Genomic DNA, 19,174 nt, shown 5'->3' with positions numbered 1-19,174 from the left:
GATCCCCTAATTTTTCATGCATCCGTGTTTACTCAGATATACAATAACAGTTTTTAACTTGCATATAAAATCTTGCTGGGTCACTACCGAGGACTCTCCTAATTTTTCAGTTCATCAGCTCTATTATGGAGCCTCTTCATTTCCTTCCCATTTCTTTTTCTTTCTTCCCCTTCTGTGCTCGCACTCAGTATTACGGACTATGCGGCATTATTATTCAGCATCTCTGACCCACAGATTAACCGCAATAAAGAGCAGACATGTCCCATGTAATTAACATCAATACCTCAACAATCTACTGTTTATACAGGATACCGTATGATGATTATTAATAAGCGAGACACTGCATTATTATTGATTATGAACAATCACTTTCTATTTAAGGCTAATGTTTAGCCCTATCAGGGAGCCTTTCTGTCCGGCCTCAGGACCGCTGACCTTGCGACTATTACACTTGACCAGCAGCGGCACCCCACTATATCTTATATACGTGCCATATAAATCAACATTTCTCGAATCACCAATCAATTTGAGAGAAATATATATCTAACCTTGCTTTATCACCTATAGCAATTCATATCTAATCATTATAAATTAATGACAATTTATTTTCTTTGCTCGTACCCAGGACCGCTGTTTGTGTAGTAACAGTTCATCAATTAATCATTTTTTATCAGCCTATTTGGACAATACTGTGTGATTATATATTAATGGCTAAGATTTAATTACTACCAGTGCCATGAGGTAGTTTTCCCTCTTGGGACTCCGAATTGTTAACTGTCACAAACCTATAAATTAGGCTTGTATTAGGGACTACCCGCACTCATCAATCTAATCACTTTAGTAAATAATATCAAGTATTCATTTATATGGGCTAATCATGCTACTTTTTTCATTATTATTTTTATTATTTCTTATTAGGTTTGCAATATTAGATTAATTACCTGCATCCACCTGATTCAGCTCTGCATCATGCTGCATATGATTTATTACCCAGTTAATAAGAACTTTATTTGGGTTGTGTTTTAAAACTCTTTTTTTCTCTTTATTTTATTTGTTCACATGGATAACGGCTCCTCCTGTCAATCAACCAGTGATTCAGTGTTAATCATCCGGATTATTCCAGCCGTAAAACCTCAGCGGGTAATCAAAGTACTCATACACCCCCTCCGTTTTGATTGGAAGATACTGATTGAACCTCCTTTTAAAAAACCTGCTGGGATCGAGACCACAACAGGAAGTGATCAAGCCCGGCGAACGGGTGAAACGCGTATTCCGTTACAACCGCTGACCTTTTTGGCTGACCGGAACCTCGGACGTTATCTGGCCTGTGCCCGTGCCCTCCGTCTCCCCTGACTTCCACTCCGGCTGTCCGCAGTAGCGGATGTCTGACGGCGGCTTGTGTCCGACAGGACACCATCGGACCGGCGGCTCCTGAACTCCCCCCATCATTCGAGATGCCCGGGGCTCTTAGAAGACTGCTAGCACCTTTTGCGAGGAGACGGGTGTCAAGACTCTAGAAGGGGTGATTCTACCCCATTTCGGCGCGGGTAATATCAACTCTCTTTTCCCACTATCCATAGCAATCTTACTACACAGTGTATATTGGGAGTTACAGGCACGCAACAATTTAAATATGCTTCTCTCATTTGCTCCTGTGAGCACTTGCCACTATCACTCTACTATCATATAATTTATATACTAGACGGACTTTGTGCTAATAGGTACTGGCCTGCCTTATATAAATAACTGCCATATTAATGTATTATGTTATAATGCTGCATTTTTCATTTTTCTGCATGTGATATTATTGGCAGTGATTGGCAGTGATCCAATATAAATAACTGCCATATTAATGTATTATGTTATAATGCTGCATTTTTCATTTTTCTGCATGTGATATTATTGGCAGTGATCCAATCTAAAAACCTTGATAGATCCCCCCTAGTCTGGACATATCATTGCTATTTAGTTACAACCTCACTTCTATATAGTTATATCCTTTTGGGGCATTGAGAACCTGCAGTGGAAACTTTTGTAACAGCTACACTCTAGATGCAATTCAGCTACAACCTCATTGCTACTTTTAAGTACCGATAAATTATATTGGATACTTTCCCATAGCTGGTACTCTGTTATTAATTTTTTCTCCTTATCTTTGCTTTGGCATTTCAGGCAACATTTTCCAATGATAATGTAATTATTCCAGTTCATTTTACTATTGCCGCATCTGGATTTAAACCCCATTATACCTTTTTACTATCTACTTATTTTTCTTTCAATCCTTATTTTCGTGGACTCTCACCAGTGATTCAGGGTTGAGTCCCTGTCTAACATTGGCAGCAGATCCATCTAATTTCTTCTATGTCTGGTATCTGTCCTGAATAACTTTGTAAATTCGTGAACTCTCATCAGTGATTCCAGAGCTCTGTAATATTGGTCATTTCCTCTACTATCATACCACACTGGAGACGCCCGAAACCGTCCAATCTCGGAAGCTAATCAGTGTTGGGCTGGGTTAGTACTCAAGTGGGTGACCATTGAGGAATACCCAGTGCAGTAGAGCTCTTTGATTGAGCCCATATAGTGTCTAACACTGACAGCAGATTCACACTGCTCTCCAATTTCCACTCTTTGCCTGTCCCCCTGCCGCCCCCTCCGCTCTTATCTTCTCTGGCAGGAGACCAGACAGTGGCATACTACTCTTAAGCACTACCAGTATCCAGACTTTATTACAGGGGAATGCATAACAGTAATTGGCTTATTAGCACAATATACCACTGAATATATAACGTCCAGAATTTCCTTCCATCAGCCAAAATCCAGTTTCTTTCATATCAGCACATGGTGCTATTTCAAATATTTGGTTAATTATTTGACCACCTTTATTTTCTTGATGAACCACTAATTGTCTTAATTGTGTAGAAATTATTTTGTTGAATTATTAAAATTTGTATTTTTATCTACTTTGACTATTTTCTATATTTATGTAAAGTAAAGAGTGCGCCCACAAAAGAGTCTTCTTCTCTTCCATATTGTCTACGTTCCCCTACTGACTCAGGGTGCACCACCAAATAATATCAGAATTAGAAAACAGCGTTTTCTTGTAATTACCTGATTTTGGTTTAGAAAATTAACTTTCTATACTCAATATCTCCTGTGCGGTATTCCCCTACCCTCATGTTAAGGAAGAGGAGGAGCAGAGGGGCGCACACTGACTTGGACTCAGACTAGGTAGGGAACAGGGCAGGCCAGAGGTGACAGCATGAGACACTGACAGCAGGCACATGCCGGAGCTCTGCCCGTCCTCTGTATATGTCTCACTAACTGCTTGTAGCTGTGAAGTAGGGTTACTTCTGTCCTGCAGCACTACTCTCTGCCCCTGCTGCTGCAGCACTTCTCTCTTTCCTGGAAGCTGCATCACATGTCTCTACTTCAGATGCTGCAACAGACTCTTTCTGTCCCAGCTGCTGCAGCAGCTCTTTCTGTCCTGGCTTCTGCAGGACCTCTCTCTGCCCTTGCTGCTGTAGCACCTCTCTTTGCCCCGGTACTGCAGCACTTCTCTCTATATTAATGCTGCAGCACTTCTCGCTGCCCCAGCTGCTGCTGCATCACCTCTCTCTGCATTAGAAGCTGCAGCACCTCTCTCTGCCCCTTAGGCTACTGAAGCACCTCTCTGCCTCTCAGGCTGCTGCAGTGCAGCTCTCTCTGCCCCTCAGGCTGCTGTGGCACATCTGTCTCTGCCTCTCAGGCAATTCTAGGACATTATTTTAATTGAAACATGAACATAATGTCCCAGAATTGCCTGAGAGGCAGAGAGAGCTATGCCGCAGCAGTCTGAGGGATAGTAACATAGTGGGATTATCAGGTCTGGTATTATTTTCATTGAGGCACTGGGAGTTATCAAGTCAGGGGGGGTAATTTTGGTGTATTATTTTCATTGAAAGTTTGGTGGGGTTCAGGTCTGTAGTGGTCATTACAGGGGAGGGGGGGTGCCACAACATACTCTTGCTCTGGGCACCATGGCCCTAGCTACACCTCTGACCATCAGGCGCAGAATGTCCCAGTGACCCTAGCCGCCAGTGTCATTAAATCTGCATAAATTTCCATCTGCGTCTCCCAGCAGTAAACATCACAGAGGTGCAGAGGTGAAACATTGGTCACTTGAGCGCTATGCTTTCCCTGCATCCACCTGAAATACCCCCTGGTGTACTGGGGGGCGTGTGGTGTTGGTACAATCAATGTAGCATATTGTATACGGGGGGAGAACAATATTGCGTCCCAGGAACTGTGTCGGTTCTAGACCTTGTGGCACCCAGGGTGAAAGTTTCTTTTGGCGTCCCCCCGCCCCACCTCCCCGACTGGTAAAACAGGGCTAGTGTGCGCCTTAGGCACCTCCCCGACTGGTAAAACAGGGCTAGTGTGCGCCTTAGGCACCTCCCCGACTGGTAAAACAGGGCTAGTGTGCGCCTTAGGCGTGCGCCCAAAAATAAGAGTGTGGCTTTATAGGGAAGAGGTGTGGCCACAGTCATTGGCGTTTCTATAATGGGTGCAGTGTGTGCGAGGCACACGGGCCCCCAGGTCCAGGGGGGCCCAACCAGCACACACTGCACCCATTTGCTTAATACCTACCTCTCTGAAGTCCCCCGTCAAAGCCATCCCTTTTCGGCAGCGCAACAGAGTTTGAACACTAGGGGGAACAAACACTATTGTGCCTGCTGAATACTCCGGAAAGATGGCATGGCGGCCATTTTTTTCGGAGTTTCGCGCATTAGCAAAATCTCCGGGAAAATGGCTGCCACGCCATGTCCCCGGAGGTTTGCGCATGCTCAATAGAGTCTGTTCTCAGACTCTATTGCCGCTGCGGAGAAGGATTGCACCGCCGGGGGACTCCGGAGAGGTAAGTATTAAATCCTGTGCATGGGTCAGAGAGGAGGGGCCCCTGAAGCAGAAGGCTGCACACGGGCCTCCTCCTCTCTTAAAACCCCCTGGCCACAGTTATGCCCCCTGTAGTTGTGCCCCCAGTAGATTTGCCCCCTGTAGCTGTGCCCCCTGTAGTTTTGCCCCCCATTGCTGTGCCCTCAGTAGTTTTTCGCCCTGTTGCTGTGCCATCAGTAGTTTTGCCCCCTGTTGCTGTGCCCTCAGTAGATGTGCCCCCTGTTGCTGTGCCCTCAGTAGATGTGCCCCCTGTTGCTGTGCCCTCAGTAGATGTGCCCTCAGTAGATGTGCCCTCAGTAGATGTGCCCCCTGTTGCTGTGCCCTCAGTAGATGTGCCCCCTGTTGCTGTGCCCTCAGTAGATGTGCCCCCTGTTGCTGTGCCCTCAGTAGATGTGCCCCCTGTTGCTGTGCCCTCAGTAGATGTGCCCCCTGTTGCTGTGCCCTCAGTAGATGTGCCCCCTGTTGCTGTGCCCTCAGTAGATGTGCCCCCTGTTGCTGTGCCCTCAGTAGATGTGCCCCCTGTTGCTGTGCCCCAGGTAGCTGCGCTTACAAAAAAAAAATTCTCACCAGCCCAGCTCCTGCTTCCAGAACGGTTTGTTCTAAATCCGGTGGGGTAAGGGACCTTTGACGTTACCAGGGGGCAGAGCCACGGCCGAACAGGGTACCATGCTTCAGGCTCGGTGGCTCGCCACCAGGTTATTAATTGTAGTAGTTGGTGGCGTGGATAGTGAAGAACTATCCCACTGGCCTAGCTCCTCCCCCTGGTGACATGGCTCCTCCCCCTGACATCATAGGTCCATTAGGCCACTTGGATCTAGCATCTACCCTTCCAGACCGCTGCTGCTGTCCTCCGTCTCTGGCCGCCGCTCCTCAGATAGCGCTGCACACAGACACTAGAGGTCAATTATAACCTCTAGCATCTGACGCCGCTCCCACAATGCCGTGCGGTGCGCAATGACGTCGGGCGCACTGTACGGCACCAGTGGGAAGGGACAGGCGGCGGTGGTAGCGGCGCCCCCAGGACTGCGGTGCTCCGGGCAAAAATCCCGTTTGCCCGCGGCAAGAGCCGCTACTGCCTAGGAGGGACACTGCGTGGCATATTGTGTACTAAGGGCACATTCATTTAAAATGTATTAAGCATAAAAGTAACAGATCTGGTCGGGGTGAAGGACGTATAAAAGTAGGAGCTAGTTATTTCATGTCAGGCCAGTTAGGAGGAAGGATGGCCCTTTGGCCCTTTGGCCATCCTTATTATAGACAAAAGGAAAAATGGGTTACACTTTTAGGGGAGGCACTCTGTATCAAATAACAATTATTGAAAATGTATTCTATATTACGTCAGTTTTAAAGAAATAAATTCAACCTAAATGATTCTCTCTGTTTTATTAATTTTATTAATTTATATTATATTTCAGTTTTCAAGGTTCAGCTGTGTAAATACACAAGCAAAATGATTTCATACAATTACATTATGATCATTACATTGCGATGTAAGTGCAATGACTCAAGGGCAACAAGACACAGTAATGTGACGACTGGCTATTGATCAGACTACAGTATAAAACAGACAAGGTCCCCTAGGTTTTATTTATTTCTGATCATATATGGTGAACAAACATGTTTGTAATTGATCTCTTTTTATATATATATTTTGCAGAAAATAAAATGAAAATATAATAGAAATGATAACAAAAATAAAAGAAATGAAACATGGAGACTTATTTAGGTTGAATTCACCTATTTTAAATTGACTTAATAAGGAATACATTTAAAATACTTGTAATTTGAAACAGGCTGCCTCCATCAAAGTGTAATCTTTTATTTATTTTTTCTTCAGTATTAGGGATGGCCTTTAATCATTGATGGTTTGCCACCAAAGGCAGATGGTTATGACATTGATGGTTGAGATCCAATAGTTATCCGCCATCGATATCTGCCGTCAGTGAGGTCTATGGTTTTTTGGCAGACATAGAGGGCACAGAGATTAGTTTGCCTCCCATGATGCTAAGCCCCGCTCCCTTGAACCTGATTGGCCCTTGGCTTTCCATGCCTCAAATCAATGTTTTTATGCCAATGAAGTTAGTCACCATTAATTGTTAGCCCATCGGTGGCTATCTCTAGAATAATAAAATTCAGCTAGTTTGTCTGGCTACACCTTCTAACTTCCTGTTAAAGTCAGTTCTCTCTACTTCCTCTTTGCCAGATTATTGTGCTTCTGCCTGTTATTACACAGTTCTCCATTCCATCTGCCTATGTACCAATTCCAACTTATTACTGACAGCCAGCACAGCAGGGAGGGGAGTGTGAGAAGTGCTGTCACCCAGGGCACAGTTCCCTGGAAGCGGCATGGTTGTTCCTCCATGGCCCCTGCACCTGGCTAGCGGTATGCCTGTAATAGCACCCTGTGTCCAGCAGCACTACTTCAGTACTTTGGTCTTGCAGATGATCTGATCTTAGAACTGCGATGCCGGCAGGACGTGTCTTTTTCCCGAAGATGCAGCAGCAATGTGAACTGCGTCCATCAGTCACACTGTTAAGTACAAAGTACATCTGGTTGCCAGTGACGTGCGGTGAGGTCATGGACTGGTGAGGCACGGGGGCACCTCCCCCCCCCCCAACCAAATACAATCTACTAGGTGCTTCATCGCACCCTACGGGCGCTCTTCACACCGTCGTAAGGGGCTACGCCCCCTTAAACCCTGCATGGCTTTCTGGGGTTCAATATATGTATTATTTGAAGTATTACATGCATTCTTAGTGTTGTTAGTGGTTAAATATTGCACAATGAAAGGGCAGCGTGTGGTGAAGGGGGCACAGCCCCTTGCGATGGCGTGAACAGCAGCTGCAGGGCATGATGTACAGAATGTAGCGGGTGTGGGGGGGACCGGGGACGGTGTCGGTTGATCCTGCGGGTGAGGGGGGGGGGGGCGGATGGGGAGTTTAGATGGTACGGGTGGAGATGGGCGGGGGAGTGGGGTTTGGAGGCGCTATGGGTGGGGTAGGGGCAGGGCGTGACGCGGGTTGGGGAGGGGCAGGTGCGGGGCTGTTACGGATGGGGGAGGGGTCCTGGAGGCACTGCGGGTGGGGCGGGTGCGCCACGGGTGAGGTAGGGTTCCGGAGGCACCGCAGGTGTGGGAGGGGCAGGTGAGGGGGTGCGATGGGTTCCGGAGGCGCTGCGGGTGGAGGGGCGGGTGTGTGTCGCGACTGGGGTAGGGGGTCAGGAGGCACCGCGGGTGGGGAAGGGGCGGTGCGGGGGGGACTGTGGATGCGGGAGGGTGTCTGTAGATGCTGTGGGGGGGAGGGGGGGGCAGATGCGGGGGAGGGCACGGATGGGGGAGGGGGTTGGAAGGTGCTGCGGGTGGTGGAGTGGGGGCCGCGGGTGGTGTAGGGGTCCGGAGGTGCAGCGTGTGAGTGAGGGCTGGGGGTGACGTGGGTGGGGGAGGGCCAGGTGCAGTGGTACGGCACATGGGGGAGGGGTCCCGGAGGGACTGCTGGTGCGGGTGTGGCGAGGGTGGGGTAGGGGCAGTTGTAGGGGGGGAACGGCTGGGGGAGCGTGTCTGTAGATGCTGCGGGTGGAGAGGGGGTGGATGCGAGCGGAGGGGCAGCACAGTTGGGGGGGGGGGGGGGGGTTGGGAGGTGCTGCGTGTGCGGGACACGGATGGTGTAGGGGGTCCGGAGACGTCGCATGTGGGAGATGGGTGGTGGTGACGCAGGTGGTGTAGGGGCAGGTGCGGCGGATGGGGGAGGGGTCCGGAGGCGCTGTGGTTGGTGGAGGGGCGGGTGCAGTAGGGGTCAGGAGACGCAGCAGGTGAGGGAGATGCGGTTGCGGGGGGAGCGCGGATGGGGGAGGGTGTCTGTAGATGCTGAGGGGCAGGTGCGGTGGATGGGGTCCAGAGGCACTGCAGGTGGTGGAGGGTCAAGGGAGTGGGGGCCGCGGGTGGTGTAGGGGTTCCGGACGCCCCGTGTGTGGGAGAGGGGTGGGGTGCCGTGGGTGGGGGAGTGGTCCAGAGGTCCTGTGGGTACTGTATCTGTCACTATAGCACTGTTCCGGACAGCCGGGATAACCGTAGTGTGCGGTGCTCCGGCTGCCACGTAGCCCACTCTGTTAATGCGCAGTCTGCTGCCTCACATCTCACCCCCCACTCACCCCCCCACCAGCCACACATCTCCCCCCCTCCAGCTGCTCCACATCTCCACCCCCCCCGCCAGCCACACATCTCCCCCCCTCCAGCTACTCCACATCTCCCCCCGCCAGCCACACATCCCCCCCCCTCCAGCTGCTCCACATCTCCCCCCCGCCAGCCACACATCTCCCCCCCTCCACCTGCTCCACATCTCCCCCCTCCAGCTGCTCCACATCTCCCGCTGCCAGCCTCCCCACATCTCTTCCTCCCCCCCCGCCCGCCCGTTAGCCAGCCAGCCAGCCGCCCCACATGCAGCACTGGTCACAGCAGGCAATAATCTTCTCCGGAGCAGGGACCGTCCCGGCTGTACCGTAGCACCGGACGTAGAGCTGCGGGAGGGGTGCGCTGGCAATGGGAGCGCGGAGCGGGGTTACCTCTATCCTCACTGTGATAGGCGGCAGGGTAGAGGCACTGGCGCTCAGGCGGGGAGCGGGTGTGAGACCCGCTTTAGCGCCAGACGAAGAGCCGCCTCCCGGGCTCACATCACCGCCGCGGCACCGGGGGGACGATGGATCCTGCTGGGCCGGCCCTTGGTTAGAAGACTGGGGACATGAGAAGCAGCACTGAGTGTGGCGGCGAGTGACGCTCTTGCACGCCAGCGAGGCCGTGCTGAGCGTGCTGATGTGAGGGGTCAAGGGCACGGTGAGCCGGTGCCGCTGTCTCTGTACCCTGCCTGTGCCATGCCAGCTGCTCCTCATCTGCTGCTCCTAGTCTCCTATATATTAGACTCTGTGACTTTGTGCCTGTGTCTCAGATCTGTGAGATCTATGGCTTGACTCAGCCCAGCTATGTGACTCCGCCCAGCGTTAGCAAATGAGGCACAAAGTCACAGATCTGGGCTAATATATAGGAGATGTGAGGAGGGGCGGGCAGGGCTGTGTGTGGGGATCTGAGGGGGGGGTGTGGGGGGCTGTGTGAGGAGGAGAGAGCTTTGTGTGGCACTGGCAGGGCATCATCACCATATGACACACACACACACACACACACACACACACTCCTTGTACAGCAGCACCCACATGGGACCAAGCAGCAGGTAGACGAGGGCAGCAGGTGGGCAGACTGTACACAAGTCCCCTGGGAGCCAAAGCAGCAGCGGCCGTGACACAGCAGCAGCAGCGCCTCCGTCACACGGGCCGTAGCAGGGGCTCCGCACTCTCGCCGCCTGGGCACATCCATCACCGCTCTTCTGCCTCTTACCTTCAGCAGGGTGAGCTGGTACAGGGCGATCCGGAGAGCCCGCTTGTCATCCAGCGTGTGCACGCCGCCGCTCCCGGTCCTCTCCAGTGCAGCAGTAACTTCCGGGTCCCGCCGCCGCTTCTCCCCGCCGCTTATGTGTGATTGGACCAGCGGATCCAGAGCTGGATCCGCTGTCCAATCACATGCGCCTCGCTGGCAGGGGCGTGCTGTCCCTGCCAGCGAGGCACTTGTATAAGTGCCGCATTCCCCTTAATTTCTAATGGGCTTTTACAGCCCAGAGCTTGGCCCCGCCCCCTGCTTTGTCCCGTTCCCACAGTCTACGGGAGGCACTAGCTATCAGTGCCTCCCAAACTATTTAAACAGATTAAAATGATTATAATAATATAAAGAGCATACATATGACACAGAATATGTGTCTTATGTATCTTCTTTTTATTATTTTAATCAGTATGACAGGGGAGGCACTGCCTCCCCTGACTGCACGTCCCTGCTGGTTGCGCACTTAATAGTACTGCTGTTTTACATTCTGCAGGGAAAATTGCCTATACTCGGCAGGCTTGAAAAGCTGCCATTTTGTGAATTGACCCAATGGAGTCCAAAGGAGCAATTTGCTAAATATGCTTAAACAACTTGTCCAGCTGCAGGAGCCTGTGCTTACAACTAAACTGCAAAACCTTAAATGGCACATACAGTGCAGAGACGTGTGGCAGAGGTGGATTTAGACCTCATGGGGCCCTAAGCAAGACACCAATTTGGGGCCCCCCTTCCTCAATCCACAGCACTATATTTTTGTTCCTGATTTATATATGTGTGTGTGGTACTCACTGCGCATGACAGACACAATGACACATTATATAATAGATACTATCAGCCAGGGCCGGTTTTAGACCTTGTGGCGCCCAGGGCGAAAGTTTCCTTTGGCGCGCGGCCCCCCTTCCTCCCCCCTCATATAGATATACAAAAAAAATTGTGCGCACACTCCCGGCAAGGGGCGGAGCCTTGTTAAAATGGGCGTGGCCTTGTCTGAAAAGACTACCTTACACCCCAGTTTTTGACCCTGCACCAACAGATCACGACCGCCACAGGAAAAAAAAAAACATATTAAGCCCCACACAGTAATGCCCCCTGCACCATATTATGCCACCCACCACAATGCCCTTGATACATTAAATCCCCATTTTACACATTACGGCAGACAGAGTCCCCTTCTACAAAGAAAGAGAGAGTGAGAGAGAAAACGTTATACTTACGTTTGCAGCAGTCCTCTTCCATCCTGCTTCCCGCTCTTTGGCCCGCCTCCCCTTCCTCCTACTAGCTTGCTGGCTTCCTGGGCGGCTCCCCCTCCTCTCCATCATCAGTACTCCACTCAGGGGCAGAGTTTCGTGTAATGACGCTTTTGCGTCACGACACAAATGCATCATTGCACAAAACTCCGTCCCCGAGCGAAGTAGTAATGATGGGGAGGAGGGGGAGCATACAAACTTTTGAAGTAGAACAGTGAGTTTTTCAAACAGTGCACATTTATATAAGTGTGTAAAATGAACCTTAAAAGGCTGAGCTGTTAGATAACAGCTTGAAAAAAATAATGCAAAGCTGATAACCTCTGGATCTAATGCTGGGTACACGCAATGGGATACTGTGTGTCATTCGTTCAGCTGCTGAACGATATATTGCATAGTGCATCTGTCTGTGTCCAAGGATGATATGTCTGTAGTTCACAGGTGATGCGTATAGCATCCCGGCTGTAGGGATACCGGCGGTCATGAGGCCGACGCCGGAATCCTGACACCACGCAGGAGACTGGCTCTGGATCACTGACAGCCAACATCCCGAAGGTGAGTATTGGGGTCCGTGTTAGGGCCCGGGGTAGGGTTGGAGTTAGGGTTAGGCACTAGGGGGGTTAGAGATAGGTACTGGGTGGGTTAGCCTTAGACACCCCCCCTTCCCAAAGGTTAGCGGTAGCTAACACCCCGAGGGGGTTTGCCTAGCTGCCACCCCCGGAGGGCCACCGTAGGGGATGGGGGAAGGGGGACAACAGGTGGGGGTTGAAATACTTACCCCCTCCGATGTCAGGTACTTCAATGTCAGGATGCCGCGGTTGGTCATGTGACCACCAGCATCTCGACCGTCAGAATACATGCATTAGCCCAGGCTGTGTGTATGGCCGACCCCCCAACCGACCCACAAAGTGGCCACAGGAACCACTGACAATGACATCACAACATGGCAGGCAAACATAAATGCCCACCCAGTTGTGAAGTTTTTTTTTCAATTCAATAGTTTTTATTGATTTTACATTTGTATTTTAAACAATAAAACAAAACCACTATTCAGCTAAACAAAAAAAAACAAAAAAAGGAAAAAGATAAGAAAAAGGGAAATAGAGAGAACAAAATAGTGTGCTAAGCAAGGGAATGCGCAGATTCCCAATCCACAACATTACTACATTACAGTCATAGCAAATAAGACGTGCAGGCTTATCTCTCGAATATACCATCGTGAGTCAGAAAAAGTGACACATCAAATTGATTTAATCAGGTATATCATTCAAATACTTCCAGACAGCCGACCCGCCACTTGTATATAGTTATACATCACTAACGTCAAATATGGCTAAGTATGTGGTCGGTCACGGGCCCCATGGGTGATACACGAAAGGGACAGTCCCATAGCTAATATAGATCCATCTCACATAACTCCACACACATTCCACGAAGCGTGGCTCATCCCCCCTCACACTCCTGTATTAGACACAGAATGGAAAGTGTCAGTCATTATGGCTCGTCGAGTTAGGAGAGCTGAGCCATCTGCCCCATATGTCATAGTACTTCTTCCCCGCCTTCCTGGCCATGTATACAACTATACATACTTCTCGTGGGCGGCTGTTGTATTAACAAGCGAGACCCAAGATTGTACAGTAGGAGCATCCTTAGCCAGCCATAATCGAGCAACACACACCTTGGCAAGAGCACATAGATTGATCAAGTATCGTTTGCTAGGAACATCCAGGGCGTCTTCCTCCAAGGCTGCCAACACACACACCACCGGGGTACACACTACCGATGGAATCCCAGTCGACACTATGATTTTGATAATACCAGACCAGAATACTACCATCTCAGGGCAAAGCCAGATAATATGCCAAAAATCAGCACCCAAATCACCACATTTTGGACACCTGGCCGAGTGAGTACCGCCTATGCGGGCTAATCGCACCGGCGTCATATACACTCTGTGCACAATAAACAATTGGATTTTCTGATATCTAGAGGCAGTGGTAGCTAATCGTGGAGAGCATAAAGCTCCTTCCCAGATCTCGTCTGAAATTGATCCCAGGTCAGATTCCCATTTATTTCTAAGAGAAGACAGCGGGTCAGAATAGTGGGACTGAAGCATATTCGTATATATATATTGGAAACCAAATGGCCGCCCTCCAGAGTTTGCAAAAGTGATTTAATTGGGGAGTCTAGAATCATCGGAGGGGTGTTAGAAAATTGTGCATTAATCGCATGTCTCAGCTGCAAATACCGATAGAAATATGGAGATGGCACATTGAATTCCTGTTGGAGCTGCTGGAAAGATTTTAGTATATCACCATTATACAAATGCCCCAGAGATGTTACCCCCCACTTCCCCCATACCACCCTGGTTTGGAGTGAGGCTAATTCCGGGAAACCAAGGACATTGTCCAATGGAGTATCCGGGTCTATACCCTGGCACTTCAAAATAGCATGTACTTGCTTCCATATAAGAGTGGCCTGTTTTACTATAGGGACCTTAGATAGTTTAATATTCCCACAGAGTAGCAGTTGCAACGGCGTGCCATCAGGATATTCCTGCAAGAGCATTTGCGAGCGCACAGTGAGACTATCGGAGTTAGTCATCCATTCCCAAATGTGCGCTAATTGTGGAGCGTAGTAGTAGAATTTTAAAATAGGGAGGGCCAAGCCCCCTGCCGATCTTGGTCTAGACAAGGTGTCAAGCTTCAAGCGTGCTCTTCTGCTGGCCCAGATCAAGGAAGACAGCAAGCTATCAATTTGTCTGAATACCTTTAAGCCTATATATATGGGCGACTGCTGAAGAACATAGAGGAGCTTAGGCAGATACACCATTTTCACCAGGTTGACCCTACCAGTAATGGTCAGAGGCAGATTCCCCCAAACCTTGACTTTTGAACAGAGATAGACAATCTGCGGTGTAATATTAAGAGAGACATAAGTACAAGGGTCATTCGACACCCATATCCCCAGATACTTGAAGGAGTCTACCCACTTAAGCGGGATATGAATCAGTGGGGAAACCGGTATCGGACCCCTAAGCGGAGCAATAGTCGATTTGTCCCAGTTTATAGTAAGCCCGGAGAAGCGTCCATAAGTATTTATCATATCCAAAATTATAGGCATAGAGGAGACATAATCCTCAATAAACAGCAAGAGATCATCTGCATACAATGCTATTCTATCTTCTTTTGCGCCCACCTTAAGACCCAAAATATCTTTACTGGCTCTAACCAGACATGCTAATGGCTCAATAGCTACGGCAAACAAGGTGGGGGACAGAGGGCAGCCCTGCCTCGTTCCCCTGGACAGGGGGAAGGAATGTGACACGTATCCATTCACGGAGACCCTGGCCACGGGCAGTGAGTAAAGTAGTTTAACATAATTAATAAAATTAGGGCCCATGCCAAATCTACTCATGGTCTCCCACAGGAAGGCCCACTCCACCGAATCGAAGGCCTTTGCGGCATCCAGAGAAGCTACAACAGAAGAGCAGGCCTCCCCATGAGAAACCTGAAAATGAGCAAACAAGCGTCTTAAATTAACAGCAGTGGACTTACCAGGCATAAAGCCTGTTTGGTCCGGGTGAATAATTTGGGTTATAACCTGATTAAGTCTGGAAGCCAGAACCTTAGCTAGGAGTTTAACATCTGTGGGCAGCAGAGAGATAGGACGATACGATTCAACTCTCCGGGGGTCCTTGTCCGGTTTGGGAATCACTATAATTAATGCCTCCGCCATAGACGGGGGAAGCGCATCTTGCGCAAGTATAGTATTAAATAAATTAAGCAACTGAGGGGCGAAAAATTTAGCGTGTTTCTTATACAGTTCGGATGGAATACCATCTAGGCCACAGGCCTTACCATCTGGAGATGCGGTGATTGCTGCCTCTATCTCTTCCACCAATATAGGAGCATCAAGAAGAGCCCTAGCCTCACTAGTAATACAGGGCAACTGGATTTGATCTAAATAATTACACAACTCTAACGGAGAACATGTGAGTTTGGAGCCATAAAGTGCCTGAAAGTAAGACACAAATTCCGTGACAATTTGGGGGGTGCGATCCAACACTATCCCAGCCGTATTCACAATCTCCACCACCGTACGAGAGGAACGGTCCCCTCTGGCAAGATTAGCCAGATATGAACCCGGTCTGTCCCCAGTAGCGTATTGAACATGGGAGGAGAATAGAAGCCTATGTTGGGTTCTCCCCCACAAATACTCCTTCCATTCATTCTGAGCATGGAGCCAGTCTAATTTAGAGCTGTCCATACCATCCTGTATGTGCACCATCTCAGAAGCGACAACCCGAGCCTCTAATTCAGCTTCACGTTTCCTAAAAGAGGATTTAAGACTACCCACTCTTTTGATCAAGGTCCTTCTCAGGAAGGCTTTAAAGGTATCCCACAATAAAGAAACATCGGCAGTATCAACATGAGAATCAAAGAATTCCAACCAGCTGAGCTCCAATTCGGATCCCTCACCCATATGTGTGAGCCAGAAGGGGTTAAGCTTCCATACCGCCTGGCCTCTCTGACAACCCAGGTCAATATGAACCGATACAGGGGAGTGATCCGAAATACCCCTAGTCTCATATCTAACATTCCGAATCATAGGCAGGAGTTCCCGAGAGAGGAGGGCCAGGTCTATCCTAGAGAAGGAAGCGTGGGAGTGTGAAAAACAGGAGTACTGCCTCAGGTCAGGATATTTCAATCTCCAGGGATCGATCAAGCCCAGCTCAGAGACAATATCTGCAAATGGAGACCGCTTCGGCTGAGGGTTGGAGGATGCCCTAGACAACCTATCCAGTTCATGATGCAAAACATTGTTAAAGTCACCCATACATATTGCAGCCACCCCCGGGGATGCAGCCATAAAAATAGATGCCTTTTTGAGTACGTCAGAGGAATATGGAGGGGGCACATATACAGCTAGTAATAGTAAGGGAACAGAGTTAATTTTACATTTTAAAAACACATACCTCCCCCATCGATCTGTCTGCACACTATCTAGCACGAAAGGTACAGACTTTTTAATCAAGATAGATACTCCCCGTGACGCTGTGGTGTGCATGGAATGGAAAGCCCACCCCACCCACGGCTTTTTAAGAGACATGATCCTTGCACCCACCAAGTGGGTCTCCATCAAACAAACCACATCCGATGTATACTGCTTGATCTGTCTGAGTACCAGGGAACGCTTAATTTTGTCATTAATCCCCCTCACATTCCAGGACAGAAACTTAACCAGAGCCATAACAAAGTGACACATTAACAAAGCAGACGACCCGCGACCAGCCACCCCCGGCACACTCCCAACAGACCACACCTCGAATCAGCTGCAACAGAAACACACTGGAGACAAGCACATTGCACATCAGAAAATAAAAACAAAACAATAATTTCTTAACAAAACCCCTACCCCCACCCCGTATACTACTAGGAACTTGCAGCATACCTGATACCCGAACGACCAACCTTGTAAATTAACAAACCCTAACTACTAGGGCAAAGCTACTTTAACATATTTTATAAGGCCAAAAAGAAAACAAAAACAAAAAGAGGGGCCAAGAATTCAGTGACTTTAAGACAACAGAAGCTTCCAGCTAAATTCAAGTCCTCCCCCCCTAGGCCGTCAGACCAACCCCATTAATATAACTATTTGGGACCATACAGCGAAACTGATATATGCAGGCGGTCCCGAAACTAGTATAAAGAACTAAACCAGGATATTACCAAAGGCAACAGGGGGCAGATATACGGATATAAGTGAGTACTGCAACATTTTATGAAGGATTGAATGTTATCTCCTAAGAATATCCCATCAATCTTCCCGCCAATAATATCTGTATCTCGCTCCCGAAACACACCACAGGCAGTAAATACACAGTATACTTGCAAATAGAGAAACGATATATATAAGTTCAGTCAGCGGCCAATGCTCGCCGTGCCGGAAAGCGTCTGTCCAACCACACCGATGCCTCACGAGGAGACGCGAAGAATTTAGTTTCTCCATCAGAAACAACCCGCAGTCTGGACGGGAAGAGCATAGCATAAGGGAGGTTCAATTCACGCAGCCTGCGTTTCACGGGGACAAACAGAGCTCTATCCTTCTGGACATCAATAGCAAAATCTGGAAAGACCGATACCGGAGAGCCGTTCCACTTGAGGGGGCTCTTAGTACGGGCCAGTTTCAGAATCACGTCTCTATCCTGGTAATGAAGGAGCTTGGCAATAAATGTACGGGGAGGCGCCCCCGGAGGCAATGGGCGCATCGGGACTCTGTGGGCGCGCTCCACCGCAAAGTGTGAGGTGAACTCCTCCGCTCCAAATACATCCAGTAGCCACTTCTCAAGAAATTTTTCGGGGGAGGCACCCTCCTCTTTCTCAGGGAGACCAACAAAGCGGACATTATTCCGTCGCAATCTTCCCTCCATATCCGTCATCTTTCTATGTACCTCCGACATCTGCGACTCCAGAGCAGAAGTACGTCTACCAAGTGGCGTGACCGTGTCCTCCAGTGTGGATATACGTGTCTCAACCTCACCGACCCTCTCCCGCACCCGTTGAAGGTCTTGGTGTATAATGGATAGGTCCGCTTGGACCTGACCGATCCTGTCGGCCAAGCGGGCTTCGCTGGCCGTAACCGCATCCAGCACCTTCTGCAAAGCGGTATCAGTGGCCTCCACCGAAGAGGAGCTAGCTGACGGAGAAGGCGGAGATGGAGTCGGCAGTACCTCTCCTCTCGGCTGGGACCGTGTCGAAGGATTCCTAGCTAATTTCTCTAGCGTCGCCGCAGCCGCGGCGGATTGATGTGGTTTGACCATTCTAGCCAAGTAGACGGCAGGGAGTAGGGGAGTATAGTATATCAAAGTCGTCCAGCTGCTAAGAGTGAATATGTATAGTATAGTATAGTATATCAAACTGTCCAAGCTGCCCTGTGGACACGTAGTATATCAATATTGTCCAGAAGCTGCCTATGGAGGTGGCAATATATCGAGTCCGTCTACCTGCAAAGCGTCCAGATGCCACACGCAACAGCAATAGCAGAGGGCTACCAGGAGAGGATACACAAAGCCCAGTGTATTAGGGTAATATGGCAACCCAGCAGAGGAGCCACCCACAGCCAGCATGTACTATATCCCAGGTCTGGAGGCAGGGAAGCCCTCCCACAGGCACCCCAAAGTACACTCCGTTCCCCCCAGCAGTGTAAACGGCTCCCCAGGAGACAGGCAAGGGAATAGGAGCCTTAATGAGGGAACAAGTGGGCGGCGGCAAGACCCGCAGCAGCACCGTGGCCACGGATTTATTAATGTCTCCCCCGGGCACAATTAGAGCGAGTGAGCTCCTGCCAGGGTCCCCGGCGCCTCGGCTCCACACAGCGGCGGCAGGAGGAGCAGGGACGGGCAGTGAGTAGAGCGGCAGCGCGGGAGAACAGGAGAGCGGCGTCCCACGTGATGCGGCAGGCCCGGCGCCCCGATCACAGAAGCAGTCCGGCCAGAGCAGGAGAGCAGCCCGCGGCTCCACGAGTAACACAGAGGTACCTCCACAGCTTAATACTTGAACTGGGGCAATCTGCAGA

General features: G+C 49.7%; 1 pseudogene; it reads left to right on the top strand.

Moving 5' to 3' along the window:
• Nucleotides 1-2,444: 2,444 nt before the first annotated feature.
• LOC134913768 (5S ribosomal RNA) lies at nucleotides 2,445-2,563 on the top strand (annotated as a pseudogene).
• Nucleotides 2,564-19,174: the final 16,611 nt, after the last annotated feature.

The sequence above is a fragment of the Pseudophryne corroboree genome, chromosome 4 (genome assembly GCF_028390025.1).
Source record: "Pseudophryne corroboree isolate aPseCor3 chromosome 4, aPseCor3.hap2, whole genome shotgun sequence".
Taxonomy (NCBI): domain Eukaryota; kingdom Metazoa; phylum Chordata; class Amphibia; order Anura; family Myobatrachidae; genus Pseudophryne; species Pseudophryne corroboree.
Note: the sequence above shows the minus strand (reverse complement) of the source record. Positions and strands in the feature narration are given on the sequence as shown.